General features: G+C 36.4%; 1 pseudogene; it reads left to right on the top strand.

Moving 5' to 3' along the window:
• Positions 1 to 267: 267 nt before the first annotated feature.
• LOC140519870 (small ribosomal subunit protein eS17-like) lies at positions 268 to 4,484 on the top strand (annotated as a pseudogene).
• The last annotated feature ends 21,242 nt before the right edge of the window (positions 4,485 to 25,726 follow it).

Raw genomic sequence — 25,726 nt, 5'->3', positions numbered from 1 at the left:
AATCCATCCCTAGCCCTCAGTTCCACTGATTCCCTTAGAGGTCTTCCCTGAAGCTCAATCACTGCTCAAAGGGAAAACAGTCTAAAAAGAAACTCCACCTCCAGGTGCTTTGTGTCTTTTAAAAGTGTAAATATCCCCAGGTTCCCTCAGTCCACAGAGATTCTCAGTGTCTCCACTGATACAAGAACCAGCAATGATTTCATTTGATCATTACTAAGAAATGAGTCCTAGGGAGAGATTACAGTTGAGATCAATAAAAAGTGAAGAATGCGGAGACACCTAGGTGGTAGAATGGATAGAAAACTGAGCCCAGAGCCAGAAAGAGGTGAGTTCACAACCAGCTTCAAACATTTTCTAGCTGTGTGTGACTCTGGGCAAGTCAGTCAATTGCTGCCTGCCTCAGTTTCCTCAAATGTAAAATAGTGTTGATAATACCATCTTCATCTCAGGATTGTTGTGAGGATCAAATGACATGATATTTTATAAAATGCCTAACACCATGCCTGACACACAGTAGGCATTTAGTAAATACTTCTTTACTTCCTTAAGGAAAGAAACATAAAGTTGGGAGTTACAAGACCTGTATTCAGGCCCAGGCTATACCACAACTTCTCTGTGACCTAAAATAAGTCATGTGTGCTTTTTCACAGAAGTTCCCTCTTTAACTGAGGTGGTCAGGTAGGACTGGATGAGCTCTCAGTGCCCTTTTGGACAGGTCCAATTGAAGGAATTCTGTACAGATGAGGCCCTAGAATCAGAACCATTGAATATTAAATGTTAGGCCATAAATGACTAATATAGGAAATAAAAGCTTTAGAAAAGACTACTTTTTTCAATTAATAACAGTTTATTCTCTCTCTGTCTCTCTCTGTCTCTGTCTCTCTCTCTTTCTCTTTTCCCTTGAAGTTTGGGGAAGTGAGAAAGGAAGAGACAGAGAATGAATGAAAAAGCAAATCCTTATGACAAATATGCATAGTCAAGTCAAATCACCCATTGGCTATGTCCAATAAGTGTCTTCCATATATTGAGTCCATCAGTTTTCTTCCACCAGATGGGTAGCATTCTTTATCACTGTTCTCTGAAATTAAGTCTGGCCATTGTGTCAATTGGAGAGCTTAAGCACTTTAGAACATAGAATCTCAACATCACTCCAGTTGCTAAAAGAGCTGATACTTGAATGTAAAGATGTTCTGATTCTGAGTGTGTTGTTCTTTAGGGGGCATGCAGAATGTCATACTTCCCCAACAGAAAACTTACCCAAATGGACAAAACACTCAAATTTCAAATTTTGAAGCAATGTAATTGATCCACACGTCATTACTAAGCTCTGACCCTTAAGATTCTCACTTTAACCTTCTATATGTCTCTGAATACATTTTTAGTATTTCCCATGAGTGCGACTGCCAGAATTCTCCATCTCTCTAGTCTCTTATTTCTGAGTCAAGTAGGAAAAAATGCAGGCAGGGTCCATTCAGCCAGCTCCCTCTAGGGAGATCTGGTCTCAATAATGTAACCAGGCATGTAGAATTTGTTGAAGTCATAGGTGCCAGAGGACAGTCTAACTCAAAAGGTAGAAAAAGTATCACAGAAAACCTTGTTCTATAGCTTCACTGTGTAGGTGAGGAAACTGACTTGTTCATTTCATTCATTCATTCCTTCATTTGTTGCAAATATTAATTATCAGAAGGTTGATATGAACCTGGGTAATTCTGATTCCAAGTCCAGTGTTCTATCCATTATTATCATTATCCACTGACCCTTTAGAACATAATTGTTCCCACCCATCAATGCTACCGAAGTTCCAGAACAGGTCACTCTAGATGTGTTTTCTTTTCTATCTATCTATTTATTTATTTATTTATTTATTTATTCTTTTATTTATTTTTAGGTTCTACACATACATTTAAATACATTTTCACCTTAGTCATTTTGCATAGAAGAATTAAAATGAATGAGAGAAATCATAAAACAAAGCAAAACAAAACATAATACAAAAGAAAATAGTCTGCTTCAGTCTGCAATCCAATTCCATAGTTCTTTCTCCAGATGTGAAAGGTGTTTTGCCTCAAGAGTCCACTAGGAATTTTTTAAGTCCTTGCATTGCTGTGAAGTACTAAGTGTACCAGAAACACTGAGATGTGTTTTTATTGCAAGGTAAATGGACTGTCATTAACCAATCATATAATAACAGCTACAGCTTCCATCTCTATAGAATCTTTTTATATCCAAAAATCACTTTTCTCTCAGTAATTCTGTGAAGGAAGTAGTTCAAGAACAACTATCTCTGTTATAATTGAGGGAGCGGAGGCACACAAAAAATTGGGGCAACTCATTTAAGCTTATGTAGATGGTTTAAACTAAGGTCTTCACTGTATCTGGCTTCCAGAGTCCAAAATGTCTCTTCAGTGGGAAGTTCTCCAGTGTTAAGAAGGAAAAGGAACAATTTAACAAAAATGTATTACTATGATTTACAGAAGAAAAAAAAAATCACCAATAGACCATATGATGAAGCAATTCGAAAAGAGGCAGGATTGTTAGGCACAGTTTAAATATGTGTCTCTGGTAAGAGCCTAACAGGGGGCCAAACCCTGTGATTAAGGATGGTACATTTGGGAAGAGAATGCCAGGATTGGGGTGTTGAAAATCCCCAACATTCAAAGTGAATCTCACCCGGACTGCCACTTTAACATTCGGGACACATAGTTAGTACTGCTAAAGCAAGTGTATCTGATTGAAGGGAATTCTCTGTCTGCAGATCATGTAGTTAAGATGAACAGTTAATGATCATCTTAATTAACCCACAAAACTTTCTGCATGACTAGTATTCAGCCAACCTTTTGATCCCAGACAGAAATCTATTAAAGGCAGTTCAGGAAATGGAGACAAAAATCTGATGAAAGTTTCTAGCTCACTAGATATAAAAGCTAGCACAATTGATGACTCTGAGAGTGATCCATTTGCCAACAGCAATATTAAATTAAGTTGGGAAAACATGGCAGGCTGAAATGCCAGCTGAACTCACAGACGAATACACCCCAAATTAAAGCAGTGTCACTGAACTGTTATAGCTAGAAATGATAGGTTAGTCGCGTGGACTATTTAAAGCGATTCTGGAGCTGCAAGGGGTCTTGTGGAGAATTTAGGTCAAGTCAAAGGATGTGCTGACAAATGTTTAATAGCTGACTCTCTGGGACAGGGGAGGAATGTACCTGTGTCACACTTTAAATGTAATCTGTATTATTAACATTTCCCCATCCCTTTTTTGAAAGCCTAGATGGACAACAAAATAAATAAACCAAGTCCTGAGTTGTACCACCTGCTGATTTCCAAGGCAAAAATTTAAGTCAGGATATCTGTTGTGTTAGAGCTAGCTCTAACATATGACTGTATCAAGCTCCTCATTTTACAAATAAAGAAACTGAGGTCCAGGTAAGGGAAATGATTAGCCCAAGGCTAGGAAATGAGTCTTGAGTTATTGGGAATCAGAGTCAGATCTCCAGAGATGATGTTGTTTTTGTGATAATTTTACCTCCTAAGCTGATAAATTAGAGTACAGCCCTTAGTATCCTGAGGTAGGGTTGAAGATGCTGCAGGATTAAAGACCCTAGGGAGTATCTTTAATAAGATTATAACTGGAATAATATTATAGTAATTAAAATCATACTATCATTTGTACAATATTTTTACAATGTATGAAACATTTTTCCTCACAACAATTCTGTTGAGAGATGAGTGAAAGTAACATTGTCCTCATTTTATAGATGATCAAATTGATCACCTAAGATGGGAAAAGTGGTAAGCCTGTGATTTTATGACTAATAAGTTGTAGATTTTGGACTCAAACTTTTAGCTGTCAATGGCATTCAAAAAGCACTTTAAGATTTAAATAATAGCATGGTATTTTAAGGTTTGCAAAGTCCTACAATATTTTATACTCATAACAATCCAATGATGATGATGATGATGATGATGATGATGATGATGATGATGATGATGATATCTGGTATTTATATAGTACCCTCCATGTTCCAGACATCATACAAATGTTTTCATTCCTTCACCTTCTGATATCAACATAGGTCTCATTTGGATCAAGACCATGAAGAGGGCAGCACGACTCATCATAGAAAAGAAAGTACTACATGTGCCTGGGAATGACTTTCACACCAACAAGGTTGTGTATGAGAGGATCGCCATTATCCTCAGCAAGAACTTCCGCAACAAGATCGTGGGAAGTGTTACTCATCTGATGAAGCCGATCCAGAGAGGCCCTGTGAGAGGTATCTCAATCAAACTGCAGGAAGAGGAAGAGAAAGGAGGAATAACTATGTCCCTGAGGTCTCTACTTTGGATCAGGAAATCATTGAAGTGGACCCTGATATCAAAAAATGTTAAAACTCCTAGATTTTGGTAGTTTGTCCAACCCTCAAGTTACCCAGTCCATGGTTGTGATGAACTTCAAAACACCAAGAGGAGTTATTTGATATTCATTTTTGCCTTCTTTCCAATAAACTTGGGAAAACCCCAGAAAAAACAAGCAAACAAAAATGTTATCTCATTTGATCCTCACAATAACCCTTCAAGGTAGGTACTATTATGCCCATTTTACAGATGAGGAAACTGATGTAAACATCGATTTAATAATTTGACCAATTTATCTCAAGACGGGTTCAAACTCTCATCTTCTTATTATTGGTTCAGCACTCCAGTGCTATCTCAACGCTTCTTATACAAAGAGCTTTTTTGATAACAACCTTTGAAGTAGTAGGGGCATATATCATTACCCTACTTTGCAGATGAGGAAATGAAAGTTGAGGAAAGTGAAACAGTTTACCCATGGTTAAGTGGCTAGGAAGTGAAGGATTTAGTCCTTGAATTCAAGTTTTTAGTCTAGTGATTATCAGAATCTGTTAGCGTGCTATTAAAAATAACTAGCAAACCAGGTCTCATTCACAGAGTGAAAGGGAAAGTGATGTGCTCGCTGGTATTTGAACATGGGAATTTAATTCCAAATCTAATGGACTTGCCACTATACAGAATTACTGTAGATCTCACTGCCTTTGTCTTTCCTATATTTTTAAAATCACCAAATGATAATGCAGCTACATTTGTCTTTACTGCATTTTAACCCTGAAATACTAGCATTTTCCCTCCCAATGCCCAGTGTGTCCCATAACGGTAAAACAAGGACTTAGCTACCCACTACTGATTTCTGCAGTAGTTGCAGGTAGGGTGAACTCTTAGCTCCCCAATGCCCTACGTAGGCATTGACATTCAGTTCTTGATTGGGAGGGGAGTCACAGATGCCAAATGCCTTATGCAGATGCAAAATGCCTTATGCCACATTTAATACCTAGTGCTAAACATATATTGCAGAAAAGCTTTTTCACAATGTTTTCCAAGTGACTGAGGTTTTTGAATAATATTATATTTATGGGAAATCATTACTAGGGGTCATATCCTTCTACAAGGCTCTGGGAAGAATTTTAAAACTGAAGGTTATAAGCAAGAGAATATTACAAGAAGAGTCGAAGAGAGTATCTCCATAATGTGAATTACCTGAGGCTTTCTTTCCAAAGTATTTTGCAACATTTCCCAGGGTATAAGTTTGCCCCCTTGGGGAATGAATCAATCAATCAAACAAGCAAGCATACATCCATAGATCACCTACTACGTGCCAGTCACTGCCCTAGGTACCAGTGATATAAAGACAAATGAAACAGTTCCATCATTTAAAGAGCTTATTTTTATTACATATGCAATATAAGTATTAACAAAACAAAAAAATAAATATAAAAAATGAAAGTGAAAGGGAAATTTAGTCCATCTCCCTGTGTAAATGAGGAAATTGGAAATCAAGGACATGACTTGTTCAAGGTCACACAAGTGGTAAAATTAAAAGGTAGGGTTTAAACCCACTGAATTGAAGCAAAGTCAGTGCTCTTCTTTCTTTCTTTCCCTTCCTTCCTTCCTTCTTTCCTTCCTTCCTTCCTTCCTTCCTTCCTTCCTTCCTTCCTTCCTTCCTTCCTTCCTTCCTTCCTTCCTTCATTACTTTCCTTTTTGGTGAACAGTATTTTGTTTTACAATTATTCGCAAAGATAGTTTTTGACATTCATTTTTATAAAACTTTGAGTTCCACATTTTCCTCTCTCCCTACCTCCCTCCTCTTCCCCCTGCCCAAGATGGCAAACAATCTGATATACGTTATACATGTACAATCATGTTAAACATATGCCCACATTAGTCATGTTGTGAAAGAAGAATTAGAACAAAAGGGGGGGAAACATGAAAAACAAAAAAAAATGAAAATAGTATGCTTTGATCTGCATTCAGAATCCATAGTTCTTTCTCTGGATGTGGATAGCATTTTCTATTATTAATTGTTTATAATCATCTTAGATCAGGGGTGGGGAACCTTTGGCCTCAAGCCCACATGTGATCCTCTAGGTCCATGTGCAGTCCTTTGACTCAATCCAAACCTCACAGTAATGGTTCTGTCAAATTTGGATTCAGTCAAAGGACTGAACTTGAGGACCACATCTGGCCTCAAGGCTGTACATTCCCCACCCCTGTCTTAGATCATTGCCTTGCAGAGAATAGTTGTCTACCATAGTTGATCATCTCTTATTATTGCTGTCCTTGTATACAATGTTGTGGTTCTGCTCATTTCACACAGCATCCGTTTGTGAAAATCTTTCCAGGTTTTTCTGAAACCTTACTGATCATCATTTCTTGTATAATGCTCTTTCCAAAGAGAGAAATTTATCTTTAGGAATACATGATTTAATTCATGGTCTATCCAGATACCCTTTATTAAAAGTCCTTTCTTTGATAACTCCTCATGGAACTGTAATGATCTTGGGTCTCAAAAGACATGCCAGTGGAACACGTTTCCAGGTAAATTTATCAAATTATGAAGATATGGTAAATGAGTTTGTGTATCATTGTCATCACAAATCTATCCTGACAGGGCCCACTAGAAATGTGTATCATATAATCTTAACTGCTCTTCCTGAAGCAAACCTTTTACAATTCTCTGATTTCACCATTCACCACAGTGACTTTTTTAATCCTTTTCATTCCTCTTCAGGACTCCCATAGCTTCCTCTTCCCCCATTCTCTTGGCAAAAAAGACCTTACCTCATGCTTCCCTGAAAAAAAAAAAAGTAAAACCAACCCCCCCCCCCAAAATACAAATAACCTGAATTAATTTGTTCAGAGTTTCATCTTCTACTCTTTTCCTTACCTCATCACTGGTATTGCCTTTAATTTACCCTGTATATACCTTATATGCTCACAGTTTTGTATATTGTCTTCTACATTAGGAACAGAGATTCTAAAGTTATGATCCCATGGTCCAGTGTTAAATTTCCCTTTCACCTTCATATTTTATCTTTATTCTGTTTATACTTATATTTGATGTGTAATAAGCATCTTATCCACTATCTTCACTTAGTGTTCCAACTCTCCCACATCCTTTCCAGCATTTATCATCTTCCTGTTCTGTCAGGTTACCCAATCTGATAGGTGTGATGTGGTACGTCAGAGTTGTTTTGATTTTCATATCTCTAATCAATAGCAATTTAAAGCATTTGTCATATGACTATAGATATCTTTAATTTCTTCCTTTGAAAACTGCCTGTTCATATCCTTTGACCATTTATCCATTGGGGAATGACTTTTATTCTTGTACATTTTACTCAATTCTCTATATATTTTATAAATGAAACCTTTATCACAGACACTAGCTACAAAAATTCTTTCCCAGTTTTCTGCATCTCTCTGAATGTTGGTTGCATTGAGTTTGGTTGTATAAAATCTTTTCAGTTTAATGTAATCAAAATTATCCATCTTAAACTTCATGTTTTCTATCTCTTCTTTAGTAAAATAATTCTTCCCTTCTTCATAAATCTGATAAATATACTATTCCTGCTCCACAAATTTGTCCATAGTATCAATCTTCATACCTAGATCGTGTACCCATTTGGATTTTATTCCTGTGTATGGTCTCAGGCATTGTTCTATGCCTAGTTTCCACCACACTGTTACCCAGTTTTCCCAGCAATTTTTGTCGAACAGTGAGTTCTTATCCCAGAAACTGGGGTCCTTGGGTTTATCAAACAGTAGATTGCTATAGTTATTGCCTGCTGTGTCTTAAGAACCTAGCCTATTCCATTTGTTTACCCTTCTGTTTCTTACCCAGTACCAAGTGGTTTTGCTAATTGCTGCTTTATAATACAATTTGAGATCTGGTAGAGCTAGGCCAGCTTTCCTAGACTTTCTTTACATTAGTCTCCTTGATATTCTGGATTTTTGTTCTTCCAAATGAATTCTGATATTATTTTTTCCAGCTCTAGAAAATAATTATATGATGGTTTGATTGGTATGGCACTAAATAGGCAAATTAATTTAGGTAGAATTGTCATTTTTATTATATTGGCTCACCCTACTCAAGAGCAACTGATGTTTTCCCACTTACTTAGATCTAGCTTTATTTGTGTGAAAAGTGTCTTGTAATTGTGTTCATATAGTCGCTGGGTTTATTTTGGTGGGTAAACTCCCAAATATTTTATAATGTCTACTGTAGCTTTAAATGGGATTTTTTTTTTCTATCTCTTGCTATTGGGTTTTGTTACTAACATATAGAAATATGGAAGATTTGTGTGGGTTTATTTTGTAACCTGCAACTTTACCAAAGTTGTTTATTATTTCAAGTAATTTTTTACTTGAATCTCTGGTATTATATCATCATATCATCTGTAAATAATGATAATTTAGTTTCTTCTTTGCCTATTCTAATTCCTTGAATTTCTTTATCTTCTCTAATTGCTACAGCTAAAATTTCTAGTACCATATTGAATAAGAGTGGTGACAATGTACATCCTTGTTTCACCCCTGATCTTATTGGAAATGCATCTAGCTTATCTCCATTGCATGTAATGCTTGCTGAAGATTTTAGGTAGATACTGTTATTATTTTATGGAACGTTCCCTTTGTTCCTATGCTCTCCAGTATTTTTAATAGGAATGAGTACTGTATTTTGCAAAAGCTTTTCTTGCATCTATTGAGATCATCATGTGGTTTGTGTTAGTTTGTTGTTGATACGATCAATAATGCTAATAGTTTTCCTAATATTGAACCGGCTCTACATTCCTGCTATGAATCCTACCTGATCATAATGTACTATTCTCATAAGTTGCTGTATTCTTTTTGCTAAAATCTTATTTAAAATTTTTGCATCTATATTCATTAGAGAACTTGGTCTACAATTTTCTTTCTCTGTTTTGGCTCTTCTTGGTTTAAGTATCAAAACCATAGTTGTACCATAAAAAGAATTTGGGAGGACTCCTTCTTCCCCAGTTTTCCCAAATAGTCTATACAGTATTGGAATTAACTGTTCTTTAAATGTCTGATAGAATTGACTTGCAAATTCATCCAGCCCTTGAGATTTTGTCCTCAGGAGTTCATTGATGGCTTGTTCAATTTCATTTTCTGAGATGGGCTTGTTTAAGTATTCAACTTCTTTTTCTGTTAATCTGGGCAATTTATAGAGAAACAAATTCTTAAGCTATGATCCCATGGTCCAGTGTTAAAGACAGGATTTAAAGCCACATTGTAATTGATTACTTCTGAGGTCCCTTTCAAAGCTGAATTTTTATGATTTTATAAAATTGCTCTCTGTAATAATGAGAGCTATCATTTATGGTGGACTTCAATGTTTTCAAAGTATTTTACATTCTCTTTATTTCTGATCTCACCAACTCTGAAGAACAGTAAGGTGGTACAGGTATTATTGTTCTGGTTGTGTATGTAAGAAATCTCAGAGAGTATAAAACATTTTTTCAAGGCTGCATGGAGAGTAGGGATCAGAGGATGGATTTGAACTCATGTCTTGAATGTTTCTGGATCTGACATTTATTATACTATGCCATATTGCCTCTTTTTTTTTTTTTTAAAAAAACTGTTTTTATTTATTTACTTAATACTTTCTAATTACAAGTAAAAATATTACAATCATTTAAAAAAATTGAATTCCAACTTCTCTCTTTTCCTCTTTCTCTACAAGCCATCGCAAGAAGGCAAGCAATTTGATATTGATTATACATGTCAAAACATAGTTCTATATAAACCATGTTGCAAGAGAAAACATAAACCAAATAAAACAACAAAAACAAACGAAGTGAAAAAAATACTTCAGTCTGCTGTCAGAGTTCATCCGTTCTCTTTCTGGAAGAAGAGAGCATTTTTCATCACAGTTTTTTTGGAATAGTCTTGGATCATTGCCTAGATCAGAGTAGCTAAGTTTTTCAGAGTTGATTACAGCTACAATATTGCTATTATGGTGTATAATATTCTCTCGGTTCTGTTCATTTGACTTTGCATCAACTTATATGTCTTCCCAGGTTTTCCTGAAACCATCCTGCTCATTGTTTCATGATAATACTCTATCAGAATAATCTGCCCCAATTCATTCAGCCATTCCCTAATTGATGGCCATCCCTTCTATTTCCAATTGTTTTTCACCACAAAAGATCTGATATCAATATTTTTGGACACATAGGTCCTTTCCCTTTTTCTCTGATATATATTGTGATACAGAACTAGTAGTGGTATCAGTGGGTCAAGTGGTATACACAATTTTGTATCCCTTTGGATATAGTTTCCAATTGTTCCCCAGTTTTTTTAAAAAAGAGGCAATATGGCATAGTATAATAAATGTCAGATCCAGAAACATTCAAGACATGAGTTCAAATCCATCCTCTGATCCCTACTCTCCATGCAGCCTTGAAAAAATGTTTTATACTCTCTGAGATTTCTTACATACACAACCAGAACAATAATACCTGTACCACCTTACTGTTCTTCAGAGTTGGTGAGATCAGAAATAAAGAGAATGTAAAACACTTTGAAAACGTTGAAGTCCACCATAAATGACAGCTCTCATTATTACAGAGAGCAATTTTATAAAATCATAAAAATTCAGCTTTGAAAGGGACCTCAGAAGTAATCAATTACAATGTGGCCTTCAATTGTTCTTCAACTTCACCAACAGTGTATTAGTATCCCTATTTTTACACATCCATCCAATGTTTGTTATTTTCCTTTTCTGTCATGTTAGTCAATCTCATAGGTATAAGGTGCTATCTCAGAATTGTTTGAATTTGTATTTTTATAATCAGTAGTGATTTAAAGCATTTTTTTCTGTTTCTTATTGATAGTTTGATTTCTTCTGAAAACATGTTCTTATCTTTCTACTGTTTCTTACTTGGTTCTGGCTTTTAATTTTATAAATTTGGCTCATTTCCCTCATTCATTTTGTTCATTTATTGTTTGTCATCCATTGTCTAAGAAAGGACCATGACCTCAGAAAAGTGATGCCATGACTTGAAAGTAAATGTGATTTAAGTGAAGGGGGACTGTGCAAAGCCACCAGCCTCACTCTTTCTTCTGGAACTATCTGTGTCCAGCGGCAAGTTATAGAGCAGGATGACTGGAAATGGCTACAGATGAAGTGGGAGATCTTGACCTTTTCGAACTAAGGTATTGTTCAGGTTTTAGTGTGACTGAGGCAAGCAAGGCTCATTCAGTAATTAAAGATAGGTAAAAAAATCAGGTTAAAAAATGGCCTCTTTTACCTAACCAAAGCAAACGAACAAACAAAAAATCAATCTGGGAGAGTAAGACACTGAGGGTTTCTGGCCACAACAGAAACCATTACTGTTTGTATTTACCCTGAGACATCAAAACCCAGACAATGACCAAGTGAAACTTGGGCTTGGATCTATTGTTGACCAATCAATGAGAATCAGAGTGATTTAATGTTAAGACATCGTCCTAAAACAATAAATCTAGCCCATGATTCCTGAGATACTTTGCAAGTTTATAAAAATGTATATACCTTTGGGTAGAGTACCTACAGGTAAAGGTATGGTACCCTAAGTGGACAGGGAGTGAGGAAGGAGGGAGATTAAGGAGGGAAAGAAGGAAGGAAGAAGAGGGAAAGGAAGGTGGTGTATTTTGTCAAAAAGTTTTTCTGCATTTATTGAAATAATCATATGATTTCTGTTGGTTTTATTATTCATCTGGTCAAATATACTGTTTTCTTAATATTGAATCAACCCTGAATTAACTGTAAAATTCCCATCTGATCATATTTTATGATCTTTGTGATATATTGTAATTTCTTTGCTATTATGTATTTATTTTTGCTCAGGTATTCATTAAGCAAATGTGTTTATAGTTTATAGTTTTCTTTCTCTGTTTTAGGTTTTAGATTTCCATGGTTCTAGGTAACAAAGCTATATTTGCATCATAAAAGGAATTTGGCAGGACTCCTTTACCTCTTTTTCAAATAATTTATATAGAATTGGGATTCATTATTTCCTAAATGTTTTGCAGAATTTACTTGTGAATCCATCTGATCCTGAGTATATTTCTTAGGCACTCATTGATGGCTTGTCCAATTTCTTTACCTGATAGGGGTATTTACATATTCTACTTCTTTTGTTAATCTGGGTGGTTTACATTTTTGTAAATATTTACCCATTTCACTTAGATTGTTAGTTTTATTGGCACAAATTGAGCAAAATAACTCCTAATAATCACTTTCATCTTATCTTCAATGTAGTGTACTCCCCATTTTCATTTTTTATACTAGTAATTTCATTTTCTTCTATCTCTTTTTAATGAATTTTAAAAGTGGTTTCTTTATTTTACTGTTTATTTTTTCAATTTTATTTATCTTTCCTTTAATTTTCATGACTTCCATTTTGGTGTTCAATACTATGATTTTCATTTAATTAATTAATTAATTACTTTAGTTGTATTCCCAGTTTATTGATTTGTTCTTTCTCTATTTTATTGATGTGAGCATTTAGAGATATAAAATTTTCTCTTGGTACTGCTTTGACTACATCCCATAAGTTTTAGAATTTTTTCTTATTGTTATTTTTTGAAATGAAATTATTGATTGTTACTGTGATTTGTTCTTTGACCTACTCATTCTTTAAGATTAGATTATATAGTCTCCAATTAACTTTCAATCTATGTCTGTATGGTCTTTTATTGAATTTAATTTTTATTGACTTCTGATCTGAAAAGAATGTATTTAATATTTATTTTTTCATTTAGTTGTAAGGTTTTATTGCCCTAATAGATGTTCAATTTTTGTGAGAGATATTTTTCGTTCTATTCCCATTCAGATTTCTTCAGAGGCCTAGTATATCTAATTTTTTAAATATTCTATTCATCTCCTTGACTTCTTTCTTATTTATTTTATGGTTAGATTTTTCTAACTCTGAGAGGGGAAAGTTGATATCCTACATTCGTGTAGTTTTACTGTCTATATTCTTCTGTCATGCATTTAGTGCAGATATGTTTAGTATTGATACTATTTCATCATTTATGGTTCCTTTCAGCAAGATTTAGTTTCCGTGTTTATCCCTTTTAATTAAGTCTGTTTTGGTATTGCTTTGTCTGAGATCATGATTGCTACTCCTGCCTTTTCTACATCAGTTAAAACATAATTGACTCTGTTTCAGCCCCTTATTTTAACTTTCTGCATGCCTCTGTTTCAAGTGTGTTTCTTGTAAACAACATATTGTTGGATTCTGGTTTCTAATTCATTCTGCTATCTGATTCCATTTTATGGGTAAGTACATCTCATTTATATGTATAGGTATAATTACTAAACATGAATTTTTCTTCATTCCATTTTCTTCTATTTAATCCTTCTCTCCCTAGTTTTATCCTTGTGTTGTTGTTGAGTCATTTTCAGTCATGTCTGACTCTTCATGACCCCATTTGGAGTTTTATTGGTAGAGATACTAGAATGGCTTGCCATTTCCTTTTGGGATGTGCCATCCCAACCCATTTTATTTGCCATCCCATTTTATAAGGGAGAAATTGAGGCAAATAGGATCAAGTGACTTCCCCAGGGTCACACAGCTAGTAATTACCTAAGGTCATATTTGAATTCAGGAAGATAAGTCTTCCTGATTCTAATCACAGTGTTGTAGCAACTGTACCACCTATCTGTCCCATCCCCCAAAGCTAGTATTTGTATACCTCAACTTTGTAAAGTACTTAGCATATGTTAACTCATTTGATCCTCACAATAACCCTCTGAGGTAGGTGCTATTATTATCCCCATGTTGTTGTCACCCAGTTGTGTTCTACTCTTTAACCTGTAGACCATAATATGTATGGAATTTTCTTGTTAAACATGCTGAACTGTTTTGCAATTTCCTTTTTCAATAGATTAAGGTAAGTGACTGCCAAGCTGGTGTTGTTTAGTCATTTTCAGTCATGTCTAACTCTTTGTGATACCTTTTTTTGGGGATTTTCTTGGCAAAAATAGTGTAGTAGTTTGGCATTTTCTTCTCCATTTCATTTTTAGAGATGAAGAAACTGAGGTAAACAGGATTGTGTAATTTGCCCAGGGTCACAAAAGTAGTTAGTGTCTGAGGTCACATTTAAACTCAGATCTTCCTGATTCCTAACCCAGCACTCTATCTACTGCATCACTTAGGTGCCCTTTTACTCCTGTCCCTCCTTTAAGGTCTATTTTGCTTTGGCCTTTTTTGAAACCTACTGTCCCCTTCATTCACTCCCATTACCACCATCTGTCATTCCACCTTCTCCTGTAAAAACTCTTCCTTGCATGCCTCTTCTAATGCAAGATTTTTTTATCCCAATCTTCCTCTCCCTTGCCCTTTCTCTCAAAGAATCCTTATTTCTTGGCTATTCATTATTTTACATTGTTTCAACATAATTGACTCATTCCTGTATTCTTTAAGTAGAATCCTTCTAACTGTCCTAATAATGCTAATGTTCTTAGAAGATGCATTTACCATCTTTCCATTTAGAAAGATAAACATGTTAACCTTAATGAGACCCTTATGATTTCTCTTTCAAATTTACCTGTCTGTGCTTCTCTGAAATCTTGTATTTGAAAGTCAAATATCCTATTCAGCTGTGGTATTTTCATCCGAATTTTGAAAGTCCTCTCTTTTCATTAATTTCCATTTTTTCTTGAAGGATTATGCTCAGATTTACTGGGTAGGTTATTCTTAGTTGTAGTCCCAGCTCTTTTGCCTTCCAGAATTTTATGCTCTTCTCCTGAATCTGGTAGTTGCTAAATCTTGCACTATTTTGACTATGGTTAATTGTATTTGGATATTTTCTTGCTGCCAGAAATATTTTCTCTTTGATTTGAAAACTCTGAAATTAGGCTATAACATTCCTGGGAGTTTTAATTTTGAGATGCCTTTCATGAGGTGATTGGTAGATTTTTCCAGTTTCTGTTTTACTCTCTAGTTCTAGGATATTGGGACAGTTTTTTCTTGACAGTTTTTTTTAAAATATGATGTCTAGTTTTTTCCTATGGTCATGGATTTCAGGTAATCCAATAATTTTTAAGTCATCTCTCCTCAAGCTATTTTCTAGGTCATTTTTTTTCCCCAAATGAGATATTATACATTTTATTCTGTGTTTTCATTCTTTTCACTTTTTTTTGTTATTTCTTGAAGTCTCACAGAGTCATTCCCTTCCACTTGTCTAGTTCTAATTTTTAAGGAATAATTTTGTTCAGTGAGCTTTAGTACCTCTTTTTCTATCTGTCTAATTCTGTTTTTTTTAAAATTATTTTCATCAGCAAATTTTTGTACCTTTTTATCTACTTTGTACTTCTTTTCCCCCAATTGGCCAGTTTCATTTTTAGGGTGTTATTTCCTTCAATATTTCTTATGCATCTTTTTCCAAGTTGTTAATTTTATTTTCACATTTTCTTCCCTTGCTTTCATTTCTTTGCTTCTATTTCCCTCTACCATTCTTCTTTGATTTTGAAAATTAACTTTTAGCAATCTTGGGCAATTTTATTGGGCTTGTATCCATTCCCCAATTTTCTTTGGAGGCTTTGCTTATAACTGTTTGGACTTCATGGTCTTCTTATGAATTTCTGTCGTGATCTTCTTTGTCACTATTGTAGCTTTTAATCAGTCAGATTCTTTTTCATTGTTGTTTGTTTTTCCATCTTATTTTCTGATATAAAATTTTATGTTAATGTAGGACTTTGTCTTGGTGTGTGTGTGTGTGTGTGTGTGTGTGTATGTGTATGCATGCATGCATGTGTGTGTTTTCAGAGCTCATTCTTGAAATTTTCAGTGTGTCCAGGGTAATGTGATATGAGGAGAGGTGTGGTCACTGCTTTCTTGGTCTGGACTCTGGCCCTTACCCAGGAAAGGTTGTTAATCCCTGAGGATTACAATCAAAACTCTCCCTTAGGACCCCTCTTTTCTTGGAACTGGAAAAGATACTATTCCTCCAGTTCCCTAATTCCCAGGGGCCCAGAAGTAATATTGTACCTCAGGTCATCCACTCTTTCTTGACTTCAAGTGCTCCCCTCCACCTTTGAACTGTGACCCAGAAGTAGGTGTAAGTAATGGTGTTACCAATTAGCATTTGTTCCTGCATTCAGCATTAGCACAGAGGTACCCTGTAGTGTCTTTCTGGTTTGGGAGCTCCTGAAACTGCTATTCCTTCTATGTCCACCACCTAATCCACCAATGGCATTTCTTACACTAAGACTCTGAGTCACTTCCTCCCCTTTGTTACTGAATTCTCCTTCCAAACTTCTATGTTCTTTTGGACTAGGAGACTCTCCATCTAACCTTTTATTTTGACTCAGCCACTTTAGAATTCAATTTGAGACATTATTTTAAAGTTAGTTAGAGGGGGATGTTGGGAGAGCTCAAATGAGTGCTTTGTCTACTCCATCTTGCCTCTGCCCCTAGAAGTCCCATGTTGCCTCCTTTACAGAGTCCTTAACTCACATTGCCTTGTATTGTTAGATATCTTTTTGTATGCCTATGTATGTGTATTCATGGGCAACTATATGGTAAGTTCCCTGATGATGGACAAGGTGTAATTCTACGAAGTATACTACAGTGGAAAGAATACCAGATTTTGAGACAGGAGACTTTTCTTAACATTCTGGGTCTGACACTTACCCACTGTGTGACTTTAGGAAAAGACTTTCCTCTTTCTAGTCCTGATTGACCTCAACTGTAAAATGTAAAGGTTGGGTCAGCTGACCTCTCAAGTCCCTTGCAACTCAAGAATCCATTAAAATAAGAGCTTCTCTGATCTCTGTAAGCTGCCTCACCTTCCCCACCATTGGGTTATGCATGCAGTCATTGCTGGATAATTACCTGCTGATTGATTGACAAGCACTCCCTAGATTGGAAATTTCTTTCCTTCTTTTTTACTCCTTTGTACTGTTTAGCTCAATTTCCAATTATACTAAATACCTCAAGATAGAGGCTGCCTAAATGTAGTTTTTCTGTGCAGGTCAGCTCCCAAGCCATGTTTCTTTCTTCCCTGTTTTTGAAAATTAATCATTTTAGTATCTTTTGAAAGCAGCATAAATTAAATGACCCCGACTCTGCTGAAAGTATTCTTCTGAGTGCTATGGTGGGGATTAGAAGGAGTCCTTTGTATACCCCATCAGTACAGCATGCTGCCATGCTAAAGGTTCTCTTCTTTGGTTTATCAGAGAATGAAAATGGATCCTAATTACAATAAGTGAGCTCTGGAATATTCAGAAGGCCTCTTCACTGGGGAACAAGGTTTAGCTAGATCACCATGATACTGCAATGAGGTTGGCAATTTCGTGAGTCTTTGATTCTCATGACTGAAGATAATGTCTCCCCTTCTGTCAAGTCATTATTCTGGCACCATCTCTTCTATAAAACCTTCCTCTGATGCTCCAGCATAAAGTGTTAGTTTTCTCCTCCAATATTCCCAGAGTCTTTGTCTGGATTATTCCTTTGTTTTTTAAATATAATTATATAAATTCATATGGAGTATTAAAGTTTGCAAAATATTTTACGTGTTTTCTGATCCTCACAACCGCTCTGTGAGGTAGGTGTAGTTAGCATCCTCATTTTACAGATGAGGAAACTGAAGCTCAGAGAGGTGAAGTCATTTGCTCAGCATCACACAGCTAGTAAATATCAGAGGAGGTAATTGAACCTAGGTTCTTCTGATTCCCATTTCAGTTTTCCATCCACTATGTAACACATTTTTACATCAATCTCTCTGTATTGACTGACTGCTTCTTTGATGTCTACAAATATACCCATGTCACCCCCATCCTTAAAACGAACAAGAAAATAAAGAAACACACACTTTGATAAAACCATTATGCTGGTGATCATTTTATATCCTTTTCTGTGTGACTTGACTAAAGTCCTTGAGAAAGTCATCTTCAATCATTGTCTCCACTTCCCTCTTACTATTTTCTAAATATTTGGCAAGCATCTTTCTGACTTCATTATTCCACTGAAACTGCTCTCTTCAAAGTCATCAGTGATGCCATAATTGCCAAATATAATGCCCTATTTCTGCAGCCTCATCCTCTTCAGCTTTTCAGTAGCACTTGGCATGTCAATCACCTGCTTCTGGATGCTTTCTAGTTTTTGTTTATCTTTTGTCATTGTTGTCTAGTGGGTTTTTCCCCCTACTTTTCTGACCACTTACCTCAATTTCTTTTGCTGGTTCATTATAAATCTCATACTTACTAACCATGGGCATTTACCAAAGGGTCATTGCCTTCTCCTCCCTTTACTATAACTCCTACTCCAATGGCTTCAACTTAGATAATATAGTTGTCATTGATTTATCCAGGCCTAACCTCTCTCCTGACATCCAGTCCTGAATTTCCAGTTGTCTATTTAATGTCTGGCATTAGATTTCTCACAGATATCATCAACTCTACCATCTGAAACAGAACTCAATATCTTTCCCCTCTTCTTAATTTCCCTATCACATTGATACTACCACCCTACTAGTAACTTATCACCCTTAAGTTCTCATACTTACCTCACATAGCCACTCTACTGCTGAGGCTTGTCCTTTCCATCTTCCCAAGATCTCTTCAACACTTCCCTCTTTTCTTCACTTCAGCAGTTGCCATCCTAGTATATTTCCTTTTCACCTCATGTCTGGAATATCATTACAGCTTTCTGGTCATTCTCCCTGTGTTAAGTCTCTCCTCCCTTAGACAATCAGCTGCTAAAGTCTCTTCATCTACCAAACAAATTCTAGTGCTTCTGTATTAAACCCTAGGGAAAATAGAAATTCTTCCTTTGGACATTTAAATTCCTTCATAAGCTAGTTCCTTCCAACCATTGCAGATTTTTTTAAATCCTTTTTTCCCAATCCTGTTTCTCTATAATCTAACTACTTCTGCCTTTTAGATGCACTCCATCTCCTGACTCAGCACCTTTCTCTGTCTGTCTCCATGCTTGGAATGCTATCCCTCTTTTTCTCTTCCTCTTAGCTTTCTTCAACACTCAGCTCAAATCCTACCTGCAGGAGAATATCCTGTTTCTCTACACAGTGGATAGAATAATAAACCTGGAGTCAGAAAGATCTGAGTTCAAATAATGTCTAAAATATTTACTTACTAGCTGTATAGCTCTATACAAACCACTTAACCACTATTTCCCTCAGTTTCCACATATGGAAAGTGGGTAAAATGATAGCACCTACCTCCCAGAATTGTTGGAAGGAGGAAATGAAATCATATAATTTTTAAAGTTTTTAGGTCAGAGTAGTGAGGGGGCAGAGTCAAGATGGCAGAATAGCAACATGGACCTGTAAAAGCTCTCCCCAATAGCCCATAAAATACTTGTTAAAAATAACTCTAAACAAATTCTAGAGCAGCAGAAGCCACAAAACGACAGAGTGAAAGAGATTTCCAGCCAAAGACAGACTGGAAGACCAACAGGAAAGGTCTATCACATTAGGGCCAGTCTTATCTGTGTGGTGTGGCAGGGACAGGATCAGAGTAGGACTTAGAGCAGGCAGAATCCCCAGCAGCAGCTGCAGTTCCCAGATTACTCAACCCACAAACGTCAAAGACAGATTCAAAGGTCAGTGAGAAAGCTTTTTCACCTGGGGGAGAAGGGAACATGGCCAGTCCCAGGGCAGCAGCGGTTGTTGCAGCACAGCATCCATTTTAGGAGACCTCAGCCACCCTGAAAGAATTGCTCAGCTGATCTGGATCTGAGGCCTGAGTGGGGGTTCTGGGGTGAGGAGTAGCACTGGCTGGTATGGTGGAGCTGGTGGATGCTCTGGAGAGGGAATTCTACTTACAGATACTGGGTGGAAAAGCTTGTGGTTGCTCCCAGACCAGAGCACATGCCAGGAGAGGATTAAACTCTTCTCCCTTGATTGTTCCACCTTGGAGGAACTGAGAACGTACAGGTCCCTAAAGTATACCCTCCACCTGACAAAGGACTCAAAAGTCAAGTAAAAAGCTGGGAAAATGCCCCCCAAAATGGAAAAAAATAAAACTACAGAAGGTTGCTTTATTGGTGAACAGGTATTTTTTTCCTTCTTTTCAGATGAGGAAGAACAATGCATACCATCAGAGGAAGAAATAAAAGTCAAGGCTTCTTCATCCAAAACCTCCAAAATACATATGCAATGGTCTCAGGTCATGGAAGAGCTCAAAAAGGATTTTGAAAATCAAGTAAGAGAGGTGGAGGAAAAATTGGGAAGAGAAATGAAAGAGATGCAAGAACATCATGAAAAGTGAGTCAACAGCTTGCCAAAGGAGACAAATAATGCTGAAGAAAATAATACCCTTAAGAATAGACTAACCCAATTGGCAAAATACATCCAAAGAGCCAATGAGGAGAAGAATGCTTTAAAAAGCAGAATTAGACAAATGGAAAAGGAGGTTCAAAAGCTTACTGAAGAAAACAGTTCTTTAAAAATTAGAATGGAATGGATGGAAGCTAATGGCTTTATGAGAAATGAGGAAATTACAAAACCAAAACAAAAGAATGAAAAAATTGAAGACAATGTGAAATATCTCATTGGAAAAACAACTGACCCAGAAAGTAGATCAAGGAGAGACAATTTAAAAATGATAAGGCTACCCAAAAGTCGTGATAAAAAAAAAAAAGAGACTAGACATCATCTTTCATGAAATTATCAAGGAGAACTGCCCTGATATTCTAGAATCAGAGGGTAAAATAATTTTGAAAGAATCCACTGATCACCTCCTAAAAGAGATATGAAAAGAAAAACTCCTAGGAAAATTGTAGCCAGATACCAGAGTTCCCAGGTCAAGGAGAAAATAATGCAAGCAACCAGAAAGAAATAATTCAAGTATTGTGGAAATACAATCAGGATAATACAAGATCTAGCAGCTTCTACATTAAGGGATTGAAGGGCTTGGGATATGATATTCTAGGAGTCAAAGGAGCTAGGATTAAAACCAAGAATCACCTATCCAGTAAAACTCAGGGGAAAAATTGGTCATTCAATGAAATAGAGAACTTTCAAGGATTTTTGATGAAAAGACCAGAACTGAATAGAAAATTTGACTTTCAAACACTAGAATCAAGAGAAGCATGAAAAGGTGTGTGCGTGTGTGTGTGTGTTCGTCCTTCACTGCCAAAGAAGATCATGCCACCAGAGAAATAATGACATGACTTGCACTTGACTTTGTTTTGAGTGAGGGAGGGGTGTGCAGATCACCAGCTTCACTTCTCCTCTAGAACCATCTGAATGCAGTGACCAGATATTCATCAGGATGACTGGAGATGACCCAGGATGAGGCAATTGGAGTTAAGTGACTTGCCCAAGGTCACACAGCTAGTGAGTGTTAAGTGTCTGAGGTGAGATTTGAACTCAAGTCCTCCTGACTCCTGCACTGGTGCTCTGTCCACTGCACCACCTAGCTGCCCCAGCATGAAAAAGTAAACAGGAAAGAGAAATCATAAGGGACTTACTAAAGTTGAACTGTTTACATTCCTACATGAAAAGATAATATTTGGAACTCTTGAGACTTTTTTCAGTATTTTGGTACTTGAGGGGATTATATACATATAGACAGAGGGCACAGGGTGAGTTGAATAAGTGGGATGATATCTAAAAAGTTAATTAAGGGGTAAGAGAGAAATATATTGGGAGGTGAAAGGGAGAAATGGAATGGGGCAAATTATCTCTCATAAAAGAGGCAAGAAAAAGCTTTTTCAATGGAGGGAGAAAAAGGGGAGGTCAGAGGGAAAAAGTGAAGCTTACTCACATCACATTTGACCCAAGGAGGGAATAACATGCACACTCAATTTGATATGAAAATCTGTTATGCTACAGGAAAGGAGGGGAGAAGGTGATAATTAGGGTGTGGGGGAATAATAGAAGGGAGGGCAAATGGGAGGAGAGAATAATTAGCAGTAAACACTTTTGGGGAAGGACAAGGGCCAAAGACAGAATAGATTAAATGGGAGGGCACATTAAGATGGAGGGAAATATAGTTAGTGTATCACAACATGACTATTATGAAAGTCTTTTGCATAGCTACATATATATAGCCTATATTTAATAGCTTACCTTCTCAGTGGGGATGGGTTGGGAGGGAGAAAGGGAGAGAAGTTGGTACTCAAAGTTTTAGGAACGAATGTTGAGAATTGTTTTTGCATGTGACTGGGAAATAAGAAATACACATAATGGATTATAGAAATCTATCTTGCCCTCCAAGAAAAGAGAGATGATGGGGATAAGGGAAGAGAGGGGTGTGATAGAAAGAAGGGCAGATTGGGGGAAGGGGAATCAGAATGTACAGTGTCTGGAGTAGGGGGAGGGGAGAGGCTGGGAGAAAATTTATAACTCAAAAATCTTGTGGAGATGAATGCTGAAAACTAAAAATAAATAAATAAATTAAAAGCATAAATAAAAAAAAATAAAGTTCTTAGTTCAGTGCATGGCATATTGTAGGTGCTTAACAAATATTTTTTTATTTCATTCCTTCCTCTTCCTCTTCTCCACTAATCCAATGACTTCCTTGTGGAATTGTCTACCATTTGCTCAGTGTATATTTTAAATATATATATTTTTACATATTATCTCTTACATTTAAAAAATGAAATTCTTGATGTCAGGGACCATGTTTTTGCCTTTCTTTGTATCCCTAGTTCTTAGTACAATTCTGGAGCATATTTAGTACTTAATAAATGCTTTTAGGTTGATTTAACCTAGGTATTCTGATTATCTGCATTTTCCTCCCCTTCTACCTTTATTTTTTTTCTTCTACTTTCGTTTGGCCTGGGAACTCAGGAAAGCCTTTCATCAATTCAATTTAATAAATATTTTTAAAGTACTGAGTCTTTGTATGCCATATCCATGCAAATGCATGCCCTTTAATAGGCAGCATATTCTCTGAAAGCAGTGTCTGTTCTTTATTCTTTTACCTTTATTCCCAGGATCAAAGCTCAAGCTTTGCCCACAGTAGGCACCTAATAAACATGTGTTGTATTAATTTAATGGACACAGATAAGGAGCCTTTCTGAGATTCCCTTCAGCCCAAAGAAAAGGAAGAATGGGAGGATTGGAAGACTAGGCTTTAATAGTCATAAAGTCAAATGTCAGCATGGGCAAACATCACTCTCATGCTGTCTTCAATTTCAGCAGACAGTATGAATTAAAAGTCTGTGATGTCTCTTTTTTATTGTCAAAAGATCATAAAAGGAATGGAAAGTGGGACAAATTAATCAGCAGTGTAATGAGAATGGAAAATAGTGCAGAATGAATCCATTTTCTATGTGGTATTAAAATTGCCACTTCATTACCCTTTGTGGACTGATGATTCTTAACTAGGAGGGATCACATCACACTCCAGGAACATTGTTCAAAATGGCAGCAGTATTCCTGCTTACTTCTCAGAGGAGCTCCCCTCCATGACATTCCTGTCTTGCTGTTTTTATGTTTTTGCTGGGATTGTGACTTTTCTCTCTCATCATTACTGAGTTTGTGACAGTGTGGTAGCATGTGGTAGTACATGGTACCAGGAGGCATTATATCTGAAATACACATCTAGATCTGACTATTGTCAGTTGAATATATGTCCCTTGTGCAAGGCTCTTTTCAGAAGCTCAAGTTTCCATTTATAAACTGAAAGCATCTTGCAAGGTGACCTCCAATGCAACTACCTCTGCTATAAGATCCCTTCTGCGCTGAACATTCTGTGATCTAAGGTCATAGGTTCAAAGGGTTAGGATACCAGAGACCTGTAGCTGGAAGGGACATCAATGTCATCTGCAATGATCCTTCTCATTTCTCAGGTGAAGGAACTTACAGTTAGAATGTTCAACAATTTGCCTTGGGTCACACAGGTAGTAACTGGTTTAGTCAGGATTTGAAATTAGGTTTTCTGACTTAAATCTAACAGTCTTTCTACCACACAACTATGCAAACTTGAGAGTTAAAAAAATCTCTTCATATTATTTTTCCCTCCTCGCATCCCATCCAATATTCCTACTCATAGGAAATGTGCCTGCACTATGATTTCAGATGGAAATATACATTCAGATTTAATGTAGTTCTTTGTGATCACAAGGTGCTTCAAATACATAATCTTAGAGGATTTTTACAATACATCAATTCATGAGAAGCTGTAGTGTATAACAGAAATAATGCAGGATCAAGAGTCAAGAGAGACCTGGGATGGCATCTGGACTTATACATATCCTAGTCTAGTAATTTGTCAGACCTTCAATTTCCTCAAATGAGAGTCAGAATTATTACACATCTGCTACCTCACAGATTGTGTGTGTGTGTGTGTGTGTGTGTGTGTGTGTGTGTGAGAGAGAGAGAGAGAGAAGAGAGAGAGAGAGAGAGAGAGAGAGAGAGAGAGAGAGAGAGAGAGAAAGAGAAACTATTTGATTTTGAAATGAAAAATGTGAGTAACTATAATTGTTGGTGGTACAAGTATTGTGACATTCAATTTCTCTCCAGTTCCCTTTTAATTTCTGAGAAAACAGAGTCAGAGAGGGGAAAGTCCTGTAACTAGAGGTTGGTCATAGAAAGTGGAGGCATCATTTTTTCTCCACTGAATTGACAAGGTTTTAATCCAGACATTCTGACTATTACTTCCATATTCTTTCCCCCATGTGACTTTGGAGAAGTTCATGCAATTATGAATTGATGCTAATCAAGCTATATTCCTTCTATAAACAAAAGAAAATTAAATGAAAATAAAGACTTCAACAAGAATTCTTGTTTTCTAGATAAATTTCCTTTTTCAAATGTTGCCTTAAACATAGCATCAGTGACAATCTATTCACACTGCATTGGATTTCTGAAGCATAATTAAGTGGCTGAGGATATGATTTTTTTCTTTCTTTTGCAAGACCCCTGTGTTTCTTTTGCCTAACAGATACACCTGTAAGACATAGTTTCAAGGACTTATTTACTAGGCTATAGGAGAGATCTTAGGGATATATCTAATGTCCTTCTAAGGCAAATGCTAATATTAGTACTAACACCAAAGTAAATATTAATACTAATGGCTAATACTGATATTACAACCCAATGCTATTTTGAATTCTAATGCTAGTACTTTGTGTCAGCTATTACTAACATTTGTATTAGTATTAGCATACAATATCTCATCACAACACGCAAATGACCTGCTGTCCTTGAAAACACTAGAGGAACAGAAGCCCTGAATGGCTTTATCCTGATTGGAAAGAATTCTAGTAGAGTCCTGGAAGACATTGTGTCTGCTTTCCAAGTACCATGATAGCTAAGGTTAGAGAATCATACCATCACTAGATTGGCCCATTTGGTGTTGACCTGTTTGGACAAGGCAACCCATGAAGAAAAGATTAATGTAGGCTGGAGCTCTCACTTGACTCCCTTTGCATTTATG

This window comes from Notamacropus eugenii, chromosome 1 (assembly GCF_028372415.1).
Source record: "Notamacropus eugenii isolate mMacEug1 chromosome 1, mMacEug1.pri_v2, whole genome shotgun sequence".
NCBI lineage: Eukaryota > Metazoa > Chordata > Mammalia > Diprotodontia > Macropodidae > Notamacropus > Notamacropus eugenii.
This window is presented reverse-complemented; position numbering and strand designations above follow the sequence as displayed.